Source organism: Sarcophilus harrisii, chromosome 1 (assembly GCF_902635505.1).
Source record: "Sarcophilus harrisii chromosome 1, mSarHar1.11, whole genome shotgun sequence".
Taxonomy (NCBI): Eukaryota; Metazoa; Chordata; class Mammalia; order Dasyuromorphia; family Dasyuridae; genus Sarcophilus; species Sarcophilus harrisii.
Genome location: NC_045426.1, coordinates 435,461,737 through 435,479,956, shown reverse-complemented (window position 1 = coordinate 435,479,956; position 18,220 = coordinate 435,461,737).

Sequence of the window (18,220 nt, the reverse complement as noted above, 5' to 3'; positions counted from 1 at the left end):
TTGTGAGAAGGATCCTCCTAGAGTTAAGGAAGAAGAGCCCCAGGAAGACTTTTTTAGTTGGGGAAATTAAATGGGCCAGCACATCAAAGGATGGAGCCAGGAGACTGATGAGAGACTTAAATGCCTGTTCTGACTATAGTCCCCTTCTCCATTTGAAAGTTTGCCTCAATCAACACCTGCTGCAACCATCCAGAAGTGATAATGCGGCTTGCTTTCTCAGTGTACAGACCATGCTGTGGGGGGTGGGGATAACAGAAAAAAAAACCCAAAATAAAAAAACAAAACAAAACAAAACAAAAAAACTCAGGGAATTGTTAAAGGACAGATCAATTCTCTGAGAATCTCCACAGCTGTGGATCATAACATCTGAAGGAGTTGCAGGGCAGCCTTTGCTAACACAGGTGTTGCAGACTGGGAATGAGATAAATGAGAGGCAGAAGGAAGAGGAGAGAGGTCAGTCAATGCAACAGCCTCTCAGTCAGAGAGGTCAGAGAACAGCAACTGCCTCTCAGTCTCTTTGTATCATCCTCTCACAAGAGGAGATCCGTTCTGGGTTGGACCTCCAGCAGCCACTGTCAGGTGGCTCCTGTGTATTCCAGCAGCTCTCCCATGGATTCCAACAATGGCTTCCTTCCAAATATATGGAATCAATAAATTTTCCATTTTTACTGTGTGTAGCACTATTTTCCATCCAAACCTTGAGAATTTTGTACAAGACTTTCCTAATGGATAGATAAAAGGCTTATGTGATATTTTATCATTGTGTGAGAGGTTGAAATGGTGAGGCAGTACTTTGGAAAGGAGAGAACTCATTCTTTTTTGAGTAAGAGAGACATATGGAGTTTCAGGTTCTTTCCTATAGCTAACTTCAAGGAAAATAAAGATATTTTGATAGTGGACAATATAACTCAGTACCTCAACCTGTATTTGATTTCTAGCTTGCCCTCATAAAGATTTGTGGGATGTTCCTTTTAGGTGATATGGGAACTTTCTTTTGGTTGATTAAAATTTCATCTCACTCTCATCTAAAAAATTCATAAATTTGTGTATTTCTTTTAATGTAACTTTGTTGGACTTCCTTGGTTTACAATTTATATTTGGATATTTACAAGTTGTAACAATTTTTTGTAGCTAGAATCTGGTGAGAAGAGGTAAAACTAGAGGATATAAGCTTGGAAAATCTCCCCTTTCTTTAAGAAATAGTGACTTGAAAAGCAGCAGTATTTATGGGAATGGGCAAAATTCTAATCCAATATCCCTTTCTCAGAGGGGAAGTCAGAGGCTTGTTGCCTTAAGTTAGGAATCTCAATCTTCCTTAAAGAAGGATGATATCTATTAAGGTCTCCATTTACATGCATTTGATAATCTTCAAATCAAGGATCATCAGAGTTACCAAAAGATATAGATAAAAGTAAGGAGAAAATGGCTATTTATTATGGGCCATACTTTTGCATGAAACTTTTGTCCCAGTTTTAAAATTTTGGAAGAGATTAGTGTATAAATTGCTTGAATTCAGTGAATGTTTTGTATTGCATTTGTTTTTTGTAGTCTCAGGTTCAAAACTTATATTCGCCAGGCAGTAGGCACTTTACAGATTTTTTTTACCACCTACCATTTCTATGCTGGAATCTAAAAGGAGGGAGGCAGAGGAGGCAGAGGAGGCAGAGGAGGAAGAAGAGGAAGAGGAGAAGAAGAAGGAGAAAAAGCCATTGTTTATTAAATTGAGGAATATTGGCAATGGATATTAATTTTTACTTTTAGTTTGATGAAGCAACAGAATAAGAAAAAGTCACAGGTTTATAAGGTAATTTGATATTACAGTTTTCATTTTACAGTCAAAATAACTGGGACACATTAAAAGGTTATAAAGACAAGCAGACAAGCAAGATATGCTGTTAGAACTTTTGGTCCCTCTCATTTATTTTTATCCTCTGAACCAATTTGTCTCCCTTTGTTCCAGGTTGAACTACATTTCATAATTGGTTAAAATGTGGATAATTTTTTTTAATTTAATAGCCTTTTATTTACAGGATATATACATGGGTAACTTTACAGCATTAACAATTGCCAAATCTCTTGTTCCAATTTTTCACCTCTTACCCCCCACCCCTCCCTAGATGGCAGGATGACCAGTAGATGTTAAATATATTAAAATATAACTTAGATACACAATAAGTATACATGACCAAAACATTATTTTGCTGTACAAAAAGAATCAGGCTCTGAATTATTGTACAATTAGCTTGTGAAGGAGATCAAAAATGCATGTGTGCATAAATATAGGGATTGGGAATTTAATGTAATGGTTTTTAGTCATCTCCCAGAGTTATTTTTCTGGGCATAGCTAGTTCAGTTCATTACTGCTCCATTAGAAATGATTTGGTTGATCTCGTTGCTGAGGATGGCCTGGTCCATCAGAACTGGTCATCATCTAGTATTGTTGTTGAAGTATATAATGATCTCCTGGTCCTGCTCATTTCACTCAGCATCAGTTCGTGTAAGTCTCTCCAGGCCTTTCTGAAATCATCCTGTTGGTCATTTCTTACAGAACAGTAATATTCCATAATTTTCATATACCACAATTTATTCAGCCATTCTCCAACTGATGGACATCCATTCAGTTTCCAGTTTCTAGCCACTACAAAAAGGGCTGCCACAAACATTCGTGCACATACAGGTCCCTTTCCCTTCTTTATAATCTCTTTGGGATATAATCCCAGTAGTAACACTGCTGGATCAAAGGGTATGCACAGTTTGATAACTTTTGAGCATAGTTCAAACTACTCTCCAAAATGGTTGGATTCGTTCACAACTCCACCAACAATGCATCAATGTCCCATTTTTCCCATCCCTCAACAATCATCATTATTTTTTCCTGTCATCTTAGCCAATCTGACAGGTGTGTAGTGGTATCTTAGAGTTATCTTAATTTGCATTTCTCTGATTAATAATGACTTGGAGCATCTTTTCATATGACTAGAAATAGTTTCAATTTCTTCATCTAAGAATTGTCTGTTCATATCCTTTGACCATTTTTCAATTGGAGAATGGCTTGATTTTTTATAAATTAGAGTTAATTCTCTATATATTTTGGAAATGAGGCCTTTATCAGAACCTTTGACTGTAAAAATATTTTCCCAGTTTATTGCTTCCCTTCTAATCTTGTCTGCATTAGTTTTGTTTGTACAAAAACTTTTCAGTTTGGTATAATCGAAATTTTCTATTTTGTGATCAGTAATGATCTCTAGTTCTGCTTTGCTCATAAAGACCTTCCCCTTCCACAGGTCTGAGAGGTAAACTATCCTATGTTCCTCTAATTTATTAATAATTTCATTCTTTATGCCTAGGTCATGAACCCATTTTGACCTTATCTTGGTGTATGGCGTTAAGTATGGATCAATGCCTAGTTTCTGCCATATTAGTTTCCAATTTTCCAGCAATTTTATCAAACAGTAAGTTCTTATCCCAAAAGCTGGGAACTTTGGGTTTGTCAAAGACTAGGTTGCTATATTTGTTGACTGTTTTGTCCCTTGAACCTAATCTATTCCACTGATCAACTAATCTATTCCTTAGCCAATACCAAATAGTTTTGGTAACTGCTGCTCTATAATATAATTTTAGATCTGGTACAGCTAAGCCACCATCATTTGATTTTTTTTCATTAATTCCCTTGGAATTCTTGACCTTTGTTTTCATATGAACTTTGTTGTTATTTTTTCTAGGTCATTAAAATAGTTTTTGGGAGTCTGATTGGTATAGCGCTAAATAAATAGATTAGTTTAGGTAATATTGTCATCTTTATTATATTTGCTCGCCCTATCCAAGAGCATTTAATATTTTTCCAATTGGTTAGATCAGACTTAATTTGTGTGAAAAGTGGTCTGTAATTTTGCTCATAAAGTTTCTGATTTTCCCTTGGCAGATAGATTCCTAAATATATTATATTATCAGTAGTTACTTTAAATGGAATTTCTCTTTGTAACTCTGACTGTTGGATTTTGTTAGTGATATATAAGAATGCTGATGACTTATGTGGGTTTATTTTATAACCAGCAACTTTGCTAAAGTTGTGGATTATTTCTAATAACTTTTAGCAGAATCTCTGGGGTTCTCTAAGTATACCATCATGTCATTGGCAAAGAGTGATAATTTGGCTTCCTCATTGCCTATTCTTATTCCTTTAATCTCTTTCTCAGCTCTTATTGCTAAAGCTAGCGTTTCTAATACAATATTAAATAGTAACGGTGATAGTGGGCAACCTTGTTTCACTCCAGATCTTATTGGGAATGGTTGCAGTTTGTCTCCATTACATATGATGCTTACTGATGGTTTTAAATAGATGCTGCTGATTATTTTAAGGAAAAGTCCATTTATTCCTATACTCTCAATTGTTTTTAATAGGAATGGATGTTGGATTTTATCAAATGCTTTTTCTGCATCTATTGAGATGATCATATGGTTTTTGTTAATTTGGTTATTAACATGGCCAATTATATTGATAGTTTTCCTAATATTGAACCAGCCCTGCATTCCTGGTATAAATCCTACTTGATCATAGTGTATTATCTTGGAGATGATTTTCTCTAGTCTTTTGCTAATATCTTATTTAAGATTTTAGCATCAATATTCATTAGGGAGATTGGTCTATAATTTTCTTTCTGTTTTCAGCCTACCTGGTTTAGGTATCAGTACCATGTCTGTGTCATAGAAGGAATTTGGTAGGACTCCTTCATTCCCTATTTTATCAAATAATTTATATAGCATTGGGGCCAATTGTTCTTTAAATGTTTGGTAAAATTCACATGTAAATCCATCTGGTCCTGGGGATTTTTCTTAGGGAGTTGTTTAATTGCCTGTTCTATTTCTTTTTCTGAAATGGGACTATTCAAGCAATTTATTTCCTCCTCTGTTAGTCTGGGAAGTCTATATTTTTGGAGGTAGTCATCCATTTCACTTAGGTTATCAAATTTATTGGCATAAAGTTGAGCAAAATAACTCCTTATTATTTCTCTAATTTCCTCTTCATTGGTGGAAAGTTCTCCCTTTTCATTTTTAAGACTACTAATTTCATTTTCCTCCCTCCTTTTCTAATCAGATTTACCAAAGGCTTATCTATTTTATTGGCTTTTCATAGAACCAACTCTTAGTTTTATTAATTAGTTCAATAGTTTTTTACTTTCAATATTTTAATTTCTCCTTTTAATTTTAGAATTTCCGATTTAGTATTTGATTGGGGGTTTTAATTTGGTCTTTTTAGTTTTTTTAGTTGCAAGCCCAATTCATTAATCTTTTCTTTCTCTGTTTTATTCAAGTAAGCCTCTAAGGATATAAAATTCCCTCTTATTACCGCTTTGGCTGCATCCCACAAATTTTGGTATGATGTCTCATCATTGTCATTATCTTGAGTGAAATTATTAATTGTATCTATAATTTGCTGCTTCACCCAATCATTCTTTAAGATGAGATTGTTTAGTTTCCAATTACTTTTTGGTCTATTTCCCCCTAATTTTTTGTTGAATGTAGTTTTATTGCATCATGATCTGAAAAAAGCATTTACTATTTCTGCTTTCTTGCATTTAATTTGAGGTCTTTATGTCCTAATATATGGTCAGTTTTGAATAGGTTCCATGAACTGCTGAGAAGAACGTATATTCCCTTCTATCTCCATTCAATTTTCTCCAAAGATCCAACATACCTAATTTTTCTAATATTCTATTTACTTCTTTAATTTCTTATTTGTTTTGTGGTTTGATTTGTCTAATTCTGAGAGTGCAAGGTTGAGATCTCCTACTATTACAGTTTTGTTGTCTATTTCTTCTTCAACTCTCTTAACTTCTCCTTTAGGAAGCTGAGTGCCATACCACTTGGTGCATATATGTTTAATATTGATATTGCTTCGTTGTTTATGCTACCCTTTAGCAGGATGTAGTTTCCTTCCTTATCTCTTTTAATTAGATCAATTTTTACTTTTGCTTGATCTGAGATAAGGAAGGCTACCCTCTTTTTGACTTCACCTGAAGCATAATAGATTTTGTCTCAGCCTTTTACCTTTATTCTATATGTATCCCCTGCTTTAAATGTGTTTCTTGTAAACAACATATTGTAGGGTTCTGACTTTTGATCCAGTCTGCTATCTGCCTCCTCTTTATGGGGAGTTCATCCCATTTACATTTACGTTAGAATTACTAAATCTGTATTTCCTGCCATCCTAATAACCCCAGATTGTGCTTTACTTATTCTTGCCTCCCCAACCCTCTTTCCCCTTTTAAACTTATGTACCCTCTTGTATCACGATACTTATCCTCTTATAATCCCTCCTCCCCCTTTGAGGCTTTCCCCTTTCTTCCCTTATTACTCTTTTTCTTTTCCTTTTCCTTCCCCGTTTTTAATGAGGCGGAGAGTTTTCTCTAAAACAAATGTCAATTATTTTTTCTTTGAGCCAACTCTAATGAGAGTAAGATTCACACAATGTTCCTCCCCCTCTCTAAATTCCCTAAGATATAAGTTTCCTTAGCCTCTTTGTGGGATGTGGTTTCCCTCTTTTTATCCCTCCTTCCCACCTTATTCTGCCATCATCCCTTTTCCATATCTACTTCCCTTTTTTATGTTATATCAGTACAATCAAATTTTACATGTATTCTTTTGTATATCCACAACAGAAATACAATTCTCAAGAGTTATTTTTACCTTTTCTGCATCTCTTGAGTTCTATTCTTGGAGATCAAATTTTTTGTTTAGTTCTGGTTTTTTCTTCAGAAACAAATGGAATTCATTTGTTTCATTAAATGTCCATCTTCTTCCCTGGAAGAAAATGCTAAGCTTAGCTGGGTAGTTTATTCTTGGCTGCATCCCAAGTTCTTGTGCCTTTCAGAATATCATATTCCAGGCCCTTCTTTCCTTTAATGTAGAGGCAGCCAGATCTTGGGTGATCCTTATTGTGGCACCTCGGTATTTAAATGTTTTCTTTTGGCTGCTTGTAAAATTTTTTCCTTAATCTGATAGTTCTGAAATTTTGCCACAATATTCCTTGGGGTTTTATTTTAGGGTTTCTTTCAAAAGGTGTTCGATGAATTCTTTCAATGCCTATTTTACCTTCTGATTCTATTACATCTGGGCAGTTCTCTTTGATGACTTCTTGTAAAATAGTATCTAGGCTCTTTTTTTCATCATAGTTTTCGGAAAGTCCAATAATCCTCAGATTATTTCTCCTAGATCCATTTTCCAAGTCTGTCGTTTTTGCAAGCAGATAATTCATGGTTTTTTCCAGTTTGTCATTTTTGTTTTTGCTTGACTGATTCTTGCTGTCTCAATGAATCATTAGTTTCAATTTGTTCAGTTCTAATTTTTAAAGAATTATTTTCTTCATTAAACATTAAAACTTGCAAAACTCTGTGTTCCAATCTCACAGTCCCCCAACCCCTCCTCTGGAAGTCATGTAATTTAATATATGTTAAATATGGTAAAATACATGTTAAATGTAATATATGCATACATATTTAAACAATTATCTTGCTACACAAGAAAACTCAGATCAAAAAGGAAAAAATGATAAAGAAAATAAAATTCAAATAAACAACATCAAAAGAAGTGAAAATGCTATATTGTGATCCACACTCACATCCCATAGTACTATCTCTAGATGTAGATGGCTTTTTTCATCACAAGATCATTGAAAATGGCCTGGATCATTTCATTGTTGAAAAGAGTCATGTCTATCCAAATTGATCATTGTATAATCTTCTTGTGGCCCTGTACCATGATCTCCTGGTTCTGCTCATTTCACTTAGCATCAGATCATGTAAATCTTCGCAGGCCTCTCTGAAATCATCCTGCTGATCATTTTTTATAGAACAATAATAATCCAGAAGATTCATATGCCATAAGTTATTCATTCATTCTCCAATTGATGGGCATCCACTCAATTTCCAGTTTCTTGCCACTATAAAAAGGGCTGCCAACAAGCATTTTTGCACATATAGGTCCCTTTACCTCGTTTAAGATTTCTTTGGGATATAAGTCCAGTAGAACACTGCTGGATCAAAGTTTTGAGAGCCAAATTGCTCTCCAGAATATTTGCTTTAATTCACAACTCTACCAAAAATATATTAATGTCTAAGTTTTCCCACATCCCCTCTATTTGTCATTATCTTTTCCTGTCATCTTAGCCAATCTGAGAGTTGTGGAGTGGTATATCAGAGTTGTCTTAATATGCATTTCTCTGATCAACAGTGATTTAGAGCAGCCTTTTATATGATGCAAAATAGTTTCAATTTCTTAATCTGAAAATTGTTTGTTCATATCCTTTGACCATTTATCAATTGGACTCTAGCTTGAATTCTTATAAATTTCATTCAATTGTCTATATATTTTAGAAATGAGACCTTTATCACAATAGAAATGTAAAAATGTTTTCCCCATTTATTCCTTGCCTTCTAATCTTGTCTGCATTTGTTTTGTTTGTACAAAACCTTTTTAATTTAATATAATAAACATTATCTATTTGGTGTTTGATAATGAGCTTGGGTTCTTCTTTGTCCACAAATTCATTCTTTCTCCATATATCTGAGAGGCAAACTACCCTTTGATCTTCTAATTTCCTTATAATACCACTCTTTATGTCTAGATTATGAACCCATTTCCATCTTATCTTGGTATATAATGTTAGGTGTGAGTCAATGTGTAAATTCTACCATATTAGTTTCTAATTTTCCAAGCACTTTTTTTTTTGTCAAATAATGAATTCTTATTCCAAAAGCTGAGGTATTTGGCTTTGTCAAACACTTACTATAGTCATTGGTTATTTTGTCCTATGAACCCAACCAATTCCATTGATCAACTACTCTAGTTCTTAACCAATACCAAATGGTTTTGATGAGTGCTGCTTTAAAATATAGTTTTAGGTCTGTCACAGGTAGGCTACCTTCAGTGGCATTTTTTTCATTAATTCCCTTGAAATTCTTGACCTTTTTTTTCTTCCAGATAAACTTTCTTATTATTTTTTCTAGATCTGTAAAATAATTTCTTGGGAATTTGATTAGTATGACACTGAATATTTTATATTATTGACAGTTATTTTAAATGGAATTTCTCTTTGTATCTCTTGCAGCTGGACTTTGTTGGTAATATATAAAAATGCTGGTGATTTCTATGGATTTGTTTTGTATCCTGCAATTTTGCTAAAGTTGAGAATTGTTTCTAGTAGTTAATTGATTCTCTGGCATTCTCTAAGTATGCCATCAGATCTTCTGCAGAGTAATAATTTAGATTCCTCATTACCTACTGTAATTCCTTTAATCTCATTTTCTTCTCTTATTGCCAAAGCTAACATTTCTAATACAATATTGAATAGTAATAGTGATAGTGGGCAACCTTGTCTCACCTCTGATCTTACTGGGAATAGTTCTAGTTTGTCCTCATTACATATGATGCTTGCTGGTGCTTTTAAATAGATGCTACCTATCATTTTATTTATTTTTTTCATTATCTTCTATTAAAGGTTTTTATTTACAAAACATATGCATGGCTAATTTTTATTTTTATTTTATTTTATTTTTTTATTATAATAACTTTTCCATGCCAGGGTAATTTTTTTACAACATTATCCCTTGCACTCACTTCTGTTCCGATATTTTCCTCCCACTCTTCGCCCCCTCCCCTAGATGGCAAGCAGTCCTATATATGTTGAATATGTCGTAGTATATCCTAGATACAATGTATGTGTGCAGATCCAAACAGTTCTCTTGTTGCAGAGGGATAATTGGATTCAGAAGGTAAAAATAACCCGGGAAGAAAAACAAAAATGCAAACAGTTTACATTCATTTCCCAGTGTTTTTTCTTTGGGTGTAGCTGCTTCTGTACATCATTGATCAATTGAAGCTGAATTAGGTCTCTTTGTCAAAGAAATCCACTTCCATCAGATTACATCTTCATACAGTATCGTTGTTGACATATATAATGCTCTCTTGGTTCTGCTCATTTCACTTAGCATCAGTTCATGTAATTCTCTCCAAGCCTCTCTGTATTCATTCTGCTAGTCATTTCTTACAGAGCAATAATATTCCATAACATTCATATACCACAATTTACCCAACCATTCTCCAATTGATGGGCATCCATTCATTTTCCAGTTTCTAGCCATTACAAACAGGGCTGCCACAAACATTTTGGCACATACAGGTCTTTTTCCCTTCTTTAGTATCTCCTTGGGCATGGGTAATTTTTCAACATTGACTCTTGCAAAGACTTCTGTCCCAAATTATCCCCTCCTTCATGTCATTCCCTCCCCCCAATGGCATGTTAAATATGCTAAAATATATGTTATATCCAGTATATGTATACATATTTATAGTTTTTCAGCTGTACAAGAAAAATTGGATCAAGAATAAAAAAACTGGGAAAGAACACAAAATGCAAGCAAGCAACAACAGAAAGAGTGAGAATGCTATGTTGTGGTCCACATTCAATTCCCACCGTCCTGCCTCTGGGTATAGATGAGCAATTGGAATTCATTTGAATCATCTCATTGTTGAGGAGAACCATGTCTATCAGAACTGATCATCTTATAGCCTTCATGTTGCTGTGTATAATTTTCTCCTGGTTCTGCCCATTTCAGTTACCATCTGTTCATGTAAGTCTCTCCAGTCCTCTATGAAATCATCCTGCTGGTCATTTCTTAAAGAACAATGATATCTCATAACATTTGTATACCATAATTTATTCAGCCATTCTCCAATTAATGGGCATCCATTCAATTTCCAGTTTCTCGCCACTACAAAGAGGGCTGCCACAAACATTTTTGCACATGTGGGTCCCTTTCCCTCCTTTAAGATCTCTTTGGGATATAAGCCCAGTAGAAACACTGCTGTACAATTTGATAACTTTTTGAACATGGGTCCAAATTACTCTCCAGAATAGTTGGATTCATTCACAGTTCCAACAATATATCAGTGCCACTTTTTTCCCACATCCCCTCCAAAATTTATCATTATCTTTTCCTGTTATCTTAGTCAACCTAAGAGGTGTGTAGTGGTATCTCAAAGTTGTATTAATTAGCATTTCTCTGATCAATAGTAATTTAGAACATTTTTTTTCCTATGACTACAAACAGTTTCAATTTCTTTATCTGAAAAATGTCTGTTCATATCCTTTGAACATTTATGAATTGGGAAATGGCTTGGATTCTTATAAATATGAGTCAATTCTATATATATTTTTGAAATGAGGCCTTAATCAGAATCTTTGAATGTAAATATGGCTTCCCAGGTTATTGCTTCCCTGCTAATCTTGTCTCCATTAGTTTTGTTTGTACAAAAACTTTTTAACTTAATATAATCAAGATTATCTATTTGGTGATCAATAATGATCTCTAGTTCTTTGGTCACAAATTCCTTTCTCTTCCACAGATCTGAGATAAACTATCCTATGTTCTTCTCATTTGTTTATAATATCATTCTTTATGTCTAGATCATGAATCCATTTCGATCTTATCTTAGTATATAGTGTTATGTGTGAGTCAATTTCTAGTTTCTGCCATACTAGTTTCCAATTTTCCCAACAGTTTTTTTTTCAAATAGTGAATTCTCATCCCAAAACCTGGGGTCTTTGTATTTGTCAAATACTAGATTACTATAGTCAAATGACTATTGTGTTCTGTGAACCTAATCTATTCCACTGATCAGCTGCTCTATTTCTTAGCCAGTAGTAACCGGGTTTTGATGAATACTGCTTTATAATATGCTACTAATCATTTTAAGGAAAAGATCATTTATTCCTATACTTTTTAGTGTTTTTAATAGGAATGGGTATTGGATTTTTTCAAATTCTTTTTCTGCATCTATTGTGATAATCATATGATTTTTGTTAGTTTTGTTATTGCTATAGTCAATTATGCTAATAGTTTTCCTAACATAGAACCATTCCTGCATTCCTGTTATACATCCTACTTAGTCATAATATATTATCCTGGGGATTTGCTAATATTTTACTTAAATTTTTGAATCAATATTCATTGGGGAAATTGGTCTATAATTTTCTTTCTTTGTTTTTACCCTACCTGGTTTAGGTATCAGCACTATATCTGTGTCATAAAATGAATTTGGTAGGACTCCTTCTTTCTCTGTTTTTTCAAATACTTTGCATAGGATTGGAATGAATTTTTTTTTTAATGTTTGGTTGAATTCATATATAAATCCATTTCTCTCTGGAGATTTTTTTGTAGGGAGTTCATTGCTAGCTTGTTCTATCCTGAGTAATCCTGATTGTGGCTCCTTGATATTTAAATTGTTTCCTTCAGACTGCTTGCAATATTTTCTCCATTCAGAATTTGATAATTCTGAAATGTAGCTACAATGTTCTTTGGAGTTTTCATTTTGGGGTCTCTTTCACGAGGTGATCAGTTAATTTTTTCAATGGCTATTTTACCCTCTGGTTCGAGGACATTGGTACAGTTTTCCTTGGTGACTTTCTGAAATATGATGTCTAGGCTCTTTTTTTCATCATGAATTTCAGGAAGTTCAATAATTCTTAGATCATCTTTCCTAGATCTATTTTCCAGTTCAGGTGTTTTTCCAGTATGGTATTTTACATTTTCTTCTATTTTTTCAATTTTTTTTGGTTTTGTTTGACTGACTGATTCTTGAAGTCTCATTGAGTCATTCACTTCCATTTATTAAATTATAATTTTTAGTGAATTATTTTCTTCAGTTACCTTTTTATCTAATTTTGCATTTGGACAATTGCACTTTTTAAATGGGGATTTTTGTTTATTTCATTTTTCCATTTTACAAATTCTGTTTTTCAATGTATTTGTATTTGTTTTTTATATCTATTTTGTAAGGAGTTATAATTTTTTCATTTCATCAAATTTATTTTAAGGAGTTTTCTCTTTTGCCTTTTCCATACTGTTTTGTCAAGATCTTATTTCCTTTCCTTATTTTTCTTCTAACTTTTTTTTTAATATCCTTTTTGAATTCTTCCAAAAAAGCTTTGTGAAATGGTTACTAACTCATATTACTCTTTGAAGTTTCATCTTGAGCTGATTTTCTTTTAGGATCCTCAGGGTTGAGGTCTGTTTTTTCTCCATAAAATCTGCCTATGGTTAGGGTTCTTTTTTTTTTTTTTTTGCTCGTTTTTTAAGGGTTGAGGTCTTCTCTTAAGACAAAGAGGCAACAGCTACTTTTGTTTGCCTTGGGGCAGGTGCTGCTGACTGACTTCTAGTCCTGGGTAGGCATGGCCTGATCCAGCCTTCTTCTGGGGCTCATTGACTCACAATTTATCTTTTATAGGCAAATGTATCAAATGCTTTGAGTGTCTTAGAGAAAATATGCTGAATCACTGGCTTGTAACTAGGACAGAGTAGCTTTAGAGCCTCACAGTGGATTCTCCAATGTACAGACAGGACAATGCCCTAGCTCCCTGCCCCAGCTCCTTGCCTCAGGCTCTCGGCACAGTGATCTGGCCTTGGTAGTCTCTCCCCCTGCCTGATTGAAACAGACCTTTTCTGAAGTTCTTCCAAAGTATCTTCTTCTGGAAATTTGTTGTATCCAAATATTTGTGGGTTCTGTCACTTCAAAACAGTGCTTAATTTGCTAATAATTTGAGGGAAACTAAGAGGAACTCAGATAGAGACAGGTTTACTCTCTGTCATTTTGGCTCCACTTCCATGTTTCTCGTATTCTGACAAAAAAAAAAATGAAAGGGTAACTAATCACCTGAAGAAATGAACTTTTTCTTACTCCTTAAGTCTTTTTATATCATCAAATATTTTTTCAATTTCATTTAAAACACATACTTAAATTTGTATCCAGAGTTCATCAGTTCTCACTTTGTAAATGGAAAACATTTTTCATCATATGTCCTTTGGAATTAGCTTGGCTCATTGTCTGGATCAAAGTAGTTAATTATTTCATAGATAAATGTGATAAAAAATAAGAAAGAAGACAATGATGAATAAAATCCTAGAAAAGTTTAATATGATAGGCAATTGGAAAAAAGTGAATGGAAATGTCTATTAAAAATCAATGCAAGTTTTCTGTTTATAAAATACTCAACAATTTACAAGACTCTATCATATATAATGGTCTCTTGTCTTGGGCTTTGGGAATGGGGAGAAAGAGCTAGCACAGGTCTGATGAGTGCAATATAGAAGAATGAGCACCTTGGTGCCTTGCAGGAGAGCAGAGTCCCTGGTTTCAGTTCTAAGGTAGAGAGAACAGTTGTGATTTATAGCTAATGGAGGGATTGCAAGGACTAAGATCTTTTCTGGGACAGTGTAGGAATAAGCATATGGTTTTACATATATGTTTTTGAATATACAAATTTATGTTTATAAATACTTCTGTGTTTGTATTTGTGTGTATGTATATCTCCATCCTTCCTTAGGATGGGATGGAAGAGGGAAGGAAAAAAATGAAATAAAAAGTGTATAGCAGACAACAAAATCAAATTAACAATGGAGCAAACAAAAGCTACGCAGCTTTGAAAATACTGTGTGGTATTTATTGTATAGGTTTTCTTCAAATAGCAATTTATATCCCCTCTTATGGTCTGCTTTCTACATGACCATTTTTTTTTCATTTTTGTATTTAAGTTGAAAGTAAAATAATTTTCATATCTCTTTCTCTCTATATATATACCCATATGCATACGTGTGTAAATATACACACGTATGCATATATATGTATTTATTTATATATGCATATATATATATATATATATATATATATATATATAGACAGAGAGACAGGGAAGGAGAGAAAGTGAGAAAAAGAGAGAACAAAAGAGTATATATCGTAGATCATATCAATATCATAATAGAAAAGAATCTCTAGCCTCTCTGGGAATGGGTTTAATCTTGGAGATATCAATATGTCAATAATTATCTCTAAGGCTCATGACTTCTTCACTCCAGGATTTCTTCTGTGAACATAAGAATTTTTTTTCTAAAATTTCTGTTATCATGCACTTTTAGGTTTTTGCACTTACATGAACTGATGAGCTGATGGCCTTATTTCTTCCCTTATTCCCAACCAAGGAAGGTAAAGAACTCTCACTAATGAGACAAAAAATCTTTCAGTATCCTAGGAACAGAATCCTAGTTCATTTAGGCCTAATGAATTCAACAAAAGGCAAACAGAAGTTCACTTTACTTATTTTGGGTATCACCCTCTAGTTAGATATTTGAATTTTTACATTTCCAAGGTTAAAGATCTTTTTCCTTGGCAAAGAAATAATAATAATAATAAAATTAAAGCAGAAATAAGTAGTTATGTCTTCTCATTGTCATTATCATTTGCCCCACCAAGCAAGCCAAACTTTTACATTTTTTTCTGATCTTCCTGTTATCTTACCCAATGTGGCTAAAAATAATAACCATTATATTGTCCTTCCTTTCCTTTGTCAGTCTCAGTTTATTCTTACTCTCATTACTGATATTGTTTTTTTTTTCACACTTGGATGCCATGTGTGTACACACTTTTCTGCTACTTGCCCCTGCTGTCAACTTCTCTACATTTATTTTACAACATTTATTCAATTTTACACAAATTTTATTATTTGTCCTTCCCTCTAGAGAGTAACTGCAGAAATAAACAATGAAAATCTTTATCAGAAACATGAAAATATGCTAAAATAAATCCCCAAAATGGCTGTGAAGAAAGTTCATGTATTCTTTCAAGTTTATCACTTGTTTGGCAGGAGGTGAATGATATCCTTCATATTTAGTTTTCTAGAGTCATTGCTTTTCATTGTATTGATTAGAGTTCTAAATTCTTTCAAAAAAATTTTTTTTCCCTAAAATACCACTATTGTATAAATTATTTTGGTTCTCTTACTGTGCCCTGCATCAGTTCATTGAAATCTCTCTGATTTCCTTTGAAATGATGTATTTTAAAAAATTATTCCTTATAGTATAAAAATCCATTACATGGTCACTTATTTTAAAATCTAAGTGAGTTTTTATGAATTCATATTTATATTGTTAGAAAAATTCCATTTTGCCCTACTCAATGAAATTTTTACTCTATGTATCTTTTGAATTTCAATTGGTGAACATTTGCTGTTCCTCCTGGGCTGGATTTTCCTTAATGTTGCTTCTTCATCATATGTGCCTACTATCTTATGGAAAATCATGTCAGTTTTATTATTTTGATAGAAATGTATTAGAGAAACTTTTTAGGGACACATTAATTTAAATTTGTAGTGATGGAGGTAAATTTTCTTTTGCTTCTTTTTTCTTACTTCAAGAAGATAATACTTGAAAACCTTGAAAAATAAACTTACTAGACCGAAGAAATTAGAGGCAATTTGATAGGGAAAGCCTAGTGTATATTGGGAAACTACAATATTTTACCCTTGAAGCAGGAATGGAATATTTTAAAGATAAAGAATCTGGTATACAGAGAAGGTATATGACTTACTTAAGGTAAAACACATCACTGTCTCAGAGGCCTTAAGCCTTGGATGTCTACTTGATAGATAGTAAAGAGCAGATCTAGGGTTTTAATTTATATCCCCTAACTTCAAACAAAATTTCCAATGAATTGAAGAAATAGAACTAGAACAGGCATTTGGATTTTTTTTAGAGATGAAGGACTTATTCATTTATTAAAATTAGGCCACACAATCCAAATTTCTTCACTGCTTTTTTCTTTGAATGACATACCTACAGATGAAAGAAAAATATCCAGATTGCTTTCTCTTTTCATCTACTCCTGAATCCCATGACACAACTCCCATTTGTTTTTCACCTTCTAAATCTATGGGGATGAATACAAAACCACAACAAATCCCAAACAAGCAACTTCAGATCAACCCTTGGGGACTTGCCTTGAACTAAGAACAGCTTTTCTTCATATATTTTCTATCTTTGGAAATTTAGCTTTATATTTTAAAGAAGAAAATTAGAGGAGTATGACTAAACTTGCTTACCGTTATCTGCACATTTAGAATTGACATTTATTTTGCTTCAGGGAGAGAAAAGTCTAACATACCAGACCACATGCTAAAGTTTGTGGGGGTGATTTGGCTTGACTGAAATGTTTATACCTGTAAGTTCTGAGCTAGCTCCCTGGAGGTCTCACAATCAGCTGGAGTCAGGAGAAGCAAAAGTCCTTGGTCTTTAGTGGGAAAAGTGAAGGGGATGGACAAAACTGCCACACGCTCTCCACCAACCTCCCTTCTCCTCATCCTCCTCCAAAATAACTCTGGCTTGTCTAACTCCACACTCTAATTCCTCCTACAATTATCTGTATACACCAAAAGATTGAGCCGGCACAGAATAGTGAGAAGGGTCATTTTTCCAAACATATACTAATAGAGTATTGTCCAATAGGTAATTAGACTTAAATGCTCTGTTGTCTGATTCCAGTGCACCTATTCAGAGTTTCACCCCTTTACATATACCATTAAAATAAAACATGTAAGGAAAAATTTTAAACCTCATGCAAATTATCCTCTATTATCTTATTGTAATGAAGCTAAAACTTTGAAAGATAAATCATAAAAGTACAAATTGGACTGAGCTGGATGGTCTTTGGTGGTCTATTGCCATCATTATAAAGATGAATTGGAAAGAGTGGGACAAAAATGGCAGAGTAAAAAGAACTCACATGAATTCTTCTAAATTCTCTTTCAAATAACAATATAATTATGACTCAAATTAAATTTCGGAGCAGCAGAATCAACAAAAATTCAGGGTTAAAAAAAATTTTCCAATCTAAGATAATTTAGAAATCAGCAAGAAATGTCTATTTTACCAAGGTGGTGGTGGGCCCCAGAGTGCAACATAGCCAGTGCAGGCCAGACCTTAAGGATGCTTAATATTCTTTTGAGGGAAGATAACCTCCACCCTTGAATATTCCTTGATGTCCTTGTGAATTTCAGTTTTGTAATTTAATATTCATTATACAATTTATTTTCATAACTGTGGAAAACAAGAGCCCATTCATTTCTCACAATCCCCTCCCCCCATTTAAAAATAATTTGGTGTCCATATTCTTTTCAAACCTATCAAATTTGGCTAATTTTTACAACCCACTTTGTAAAAATCTAGTAATTTTGCACAGATCTCTTTACATAGAATGGATAATTAATCCTTGAATTCTCTGCTAATTCTTTTGATAGAATTATACTAGGAGTGAAACTTCCAGTTGTAACACATGTTCTTGCTCTTCTTGGCAATAACCTTTCTAAAGTCATTCTATTTTCCCATGCCATTCTGCT